At 38.1% G+C, this 4,573-nt stretch overlaps 1 long non-coding RNA gene across 1 annotated transcript; it reads left to right on the top strand.

Annotated features, from left to right (window-relative positions):
• The first annotated feature begins 375 nt into the window (after window positions 1–375).
• On the top strand, window positions 376–3,905 carry LOC129048135 (uncharacterized). The gene is made up of 3 exons (XR_008510232.2): window positions 376–638; window positions 2,687–2,894; window positions 3,583–3,905. It is a non-coding gene; the product is annotated as an uncharacterized LOC129048135 (long non-coding RNA).
• The last annotated feature ends 668 nt before the right edge of the window (window positions 3,906–4,573 follow it).

Below are 4,573 nucleotides of genomic sequence, written 5' to 3'. Positions count from 1 at the left end.
ATCCCCGGGAGGTTAGGATGGCCACCTCTGCAGGCTTTTGTTTACAGTTTTGGCTGAATATATTTTAATCACTTTTATTGAAGCAAGATCTACATACAATTAAATTCACCAAGTTCGTGCAACTCGATGAGTTTGGACAAATTTACACAGCAGTTTAGCCACCACCACAGTCAAGATACAGAACAACTCCATCTTTTTGTTTAGTTTTGTTTTTTGAGACAGTCTCATTCTGTCACCCAGATTGCAGTACAGTGGCGCAATCTCAGTTCAGTGCAACCTCCACCTCCTGGGTTCAAGCAATTCTCCTTCCTCAGTCTCCCGAGTAGGTGGGATTACAAGCATGTGCCACCACACCTGACTAATTTTTGTATTTTTAGTAGAGATGAGGTTTCACTATGTTGGCCAGGCTGGTCTTGAACTCCTGACATCAAGTGATCCACTCACTTTGGCCTCCCAAAATGCTGGGATTACAGGTGTGAGCCACTGTGCCCGGCCAGAACAACTCCATCTCTGCAGAGCATTCTTCCTATCCCTGTGTGTCAACTGCTCCCCTAACCCCACTCCTAGGTAACCATTGCTCTGTCTTCCGTTGCTAGAATTTTGCCTTTTCCAGAAGTTCATGTAACTGGAATAATTCGGTAAGTAGTCTTTGTGCCTATGGTTTTTTTCACTCAGCCTAACATTACTGAGATCCATTCCTGTTGTAGCAGTAGTTGTTCTCTTTGTTGCTGAAGGGCATTACCATTGTCTAGCTAGACCACTGTTTGTGATAAAAAATGCAGTTATTAGAATACAAGCAATTAGTCCACCACCATTCACCGGAAATGCCATTCTTTCCCCTTTTAATGTTCTTCTCAGCTTTGTTGAAAATCAGTTAACCACGGATGTGTGGGTCCATTTCTGGATGCTACGTTTGTCCTTTTGATGTCTGTGTCCATCTGTGTACCAGAACCACAATCTTTTCTTTGTACTTTTAGGCAGCAAATATAAAAGCAGTTGGATGATTCCATTTTGTTTTGCTCTTTCAAAAACTTTTAAGTAAATTATTTGTTTCTTCATAAATTTTAGGAAATGAAACCTGTAGAGATTGTAATTGGGTTTCTATGAATCGACAGATCAATCTGAGAAGAATTGGCATGTTGACAATATTGAGCTTCGTGTTATATGAGCGTGTTATCTTTCTCCATTTATTTAGGTCTTCCTTAATTTCTCACAGGAGTATTTTGCAGTTCTCGTCCTACAAATCTTGCATTTATAGCATGTTGTTAGATACACTCTTACGTATTTCATACAGAGGGATATGTGGCTATATATGTGGATGTTTAATGTAAACATCTTTTTATTCACTTTTGTTTTTCACTTTTTGGATTCTCTAGTAAATAGCATATCTAAAGTTTAACTTTATTTATAAAACATAAAAAGTATAATTCATTGTTTTGTACATGAGTCTAGTATCCCGTGACCTTATTAAACTTACTCATTGATTTTAGTAGCTTTTTGGTAGATGCATTAGGATATTAAACAAAAACAATTAAATACTCTGTGATGAAAGAGAGTTTTACTCCTTGGTTTCCAATCTATATGACTCTTATCTTTTAATTTCTTTATCTTGTCTTATTGTACTGGTGATTTGGAGTAGGATTAAGTAAGACATTAGTTCTAAGGTTTTTTTTTTAATACTTTAAGTTTTAGGGTACATGTGCACAACGTGAAGGTTTGTTACATATGTATACATGTGCCATGTTGGTGTGCTGCATCCATTAACTCATCATTTAACATTAGGTATATCTCCTATTGCTATCCCTCCCCCCTCCCCCCACCCCACAACAGGCCCCGGTATGTGATGTTCCCCTTCCTGTGTCCATGTGTTCTCATTGTTCAATTCCCACCTATGAGTGAGAATAGGCGGTGTTTGGTTTTTTGTCCTTGTGATAGTTTACTGAGAATGATGGCTTCCAGCTTCATCCATGTCCCGGCAAAGGACATGAACTCATCATTTTTATGGCTGCATAGTATTCCATGGTGTATATGTGCCACATTTTCTTAATCCAGTCTATTATTGTTGGACATTTGGGTTGGTTCCAAGTCTTTGCTATTGTGAACAGTGCCGCAATAAACATACGTGTGCATGTGTCTTTATAGCAGCATATACATACTGTTAATTGGGTCAAGGAAGTTCCCTTCTATTTCTAATTTTCTGATAATTTTTTTATAAATGGATATTGAATTTTGTCAAAGATTTTTCTGTATCTATTGAGAGGATTATATGGTTTTCATTTCTACTCTTATTACGGTGAATTGTCTTGATTGATTTTTCAATGTTAAACTATCCTTACATTCATAGAATAAAATTCACTTGATCAGGCTAAAATAATCTTTTGACATAGTACTTGATTCAACTTGCTATTATTTGGTTGAGAATTTTTGCGAATGTATTCATGAGAAATATTGCTTGTGTTTTCTTTATAATATATTCTGATCTGGGCATCAGGGTAATGTCAGCCTCATAAATTCAGTTGGGATGTATTCCTTCTTCTAATTTTTTCTTATTTCTCTTGTGATTTTTTCTTTGACATGCACACATGCAAAGAATGTTTAATTTCTAACATTTTGAAAATTGTATTGATTTCTTATATCATTTACTTGTGTTCAGAAAATATGCTCTTTACTTTTTCAACCTTCTCAGATTTATTGAGGCCTTAGGACCCAGCACGTGGTACAGCTTCAGTGCTGTGTTGGAGCCTGCTCACCCAGGCTGGTGGGTGCCAACTGTGCCCATTGCTCCCCAAATCCTCACTGAGCGACACTGCGCTGGTCCCTTGAAATTGGCCATCATGGAAATATTTGCAACACAAAGATGGACAAGCACTCTGCATCCGCACCTCGGACGGCAGGTTATTTGAAGGGCTGGTTGTTAAGTGGTTCTCAGCACACCATGATTTATCTTTTCGAATGTTTCACATTCCTTGCTTAGTTCTGTATCTATGTGTACATACGTTAAGATAAGCCTGAGTCCATGAGATGTTCCCAGAGCTTCTTCATTACCATAGGGCTCTCCCAGGCTTTCCTCCTTACTTAATTGTAAACTTAGCTCCCATTATCTACAATTTATTTACTTATTTATTCAACCCTAGTATGCACGTGGGCTGCTTTAGAACGGCTAAACTGTGCCCATGTGAGAAACAAGTTTACCAACAGTGCTTATGTACAGTTGTGGGCTTGGGTGGTTTCTTTTGTTTTTGTTTTTTTTGGCTGTTATTTGTTTGTTTTTTGTCTTTAGCTTTCTAGTATCCAGTTAAAACACCATTTTCCAAATTAGGGAGGTTAGTTATTTTTTCCTCACCATGCTCAGTGTGGACATGTCACACATTTGTGATAATGTAACCAAGCAGCTTAACTTCAAAATGCATTTTAAACATTTTTGTTCCTTTCTCTTGAGTTTCAAGATATAACCTTGCGGCAAACTGCAGAAGCCTTTTTTCTTAGCCTTAAAATAGAGTCTGCATCCCTCCCTTTCTCGCCGTATACACTCCCTTCACATCTATCAAACTGTATGTTAGTATTAACTGTGTGTCTTCTTAGAAGTTCCAGGGGCTAATCTTGAGACAGACCAAGCCTGGAGCTGCAAGTTTCAGAGATGACTTCAAGGTGGCTGATGAACAGCCCGGCCACTGTTGAGATGATGCCAGACTGCACTCCTGGTGAACCAGGACCCAAGATAGACACCAAAACGAGGCACAGCGACATTGTACTCAGCCCAGTTCCTCATGCCTTCCTTATCAAGTTTTTCCTTTTTAAAAACCTGTGCCTTCCCCCTAAAAATCGAAGCAGTTACTTTGGATGGGAATCTGGCTGCTTCTTCTGTGCTGGTTTTGGTTAATAAATTTGCTTTCTTTCCACCAGACCTCACTCTTGTTACTTGGACTTAGCATGTGGCAGGCTTCCAGACCTGCTTTGTTTGGTTACAGTAACGTTAGATCTATTTGCCACAGTCTGCATCCCATCCTGGGATCAACATCCAGGTTAATTTTTCCAAATTTGCGTACAGCAAAGTTCACTATTCGTGTATATGATGCTATGGGTTTTGAAATGCACATAGGATACTTACCATTTTTGATGTTCTTCACTCTTTTTGGAGGATCCAATTTTCTATCTAGTGACATTTCCCTTCAGACTGAATAAGTTATGTCAGCATTTCTTACAACAAAGTCTCCTGGAAGCAAATTCTTTTAATTTTCCTTTATCAAAAATGGTTTTATTTTAATACTTGAATAATACTTTTACTAAATACAGAATTCTGAGTATTGTTTATACCTAGAACACTAAATAGAGCTTTTTTATTTGTTTATTTATTTATTTGCTTTCAGCACTTTATAGATGTTCTATTTTCTTCTGTCCCTAAGTGGTTTCTGACAAGGCACCAACCCTTACTTGCATCATAGTTGTGACTAAGGTGTCGTTTTTCTCTTGCTACCTTCAAGATGTGCCTGTTATATTTGCCTTTCAACAGCTTGATAGGGATTGCATGGGTGTCTTTGTGATTTTCTTTCCTGATGTGCAGTTAGCATCTTCC

Source organism: Pongo abelii, chromosome 8 (genome assembly GCF_028885655.2).
Source record: "Pongo abelii isolate AG06213 chromosome 8, NHGRI_mPonAbe1-v2.0_pri, whole genome shotgun sequence".
Classification (NCBI taxonomy): Eukaryota; Metazoa; Chordata; class Mammalia; order Primates; family Hominidae; genus Pongo; species Pongo abelii.
The sequence above is the reverse complement of the archived record's forward strand: the minus strand, read 5'-3'. Positions and strand labels throughout refer to the sequence as shown.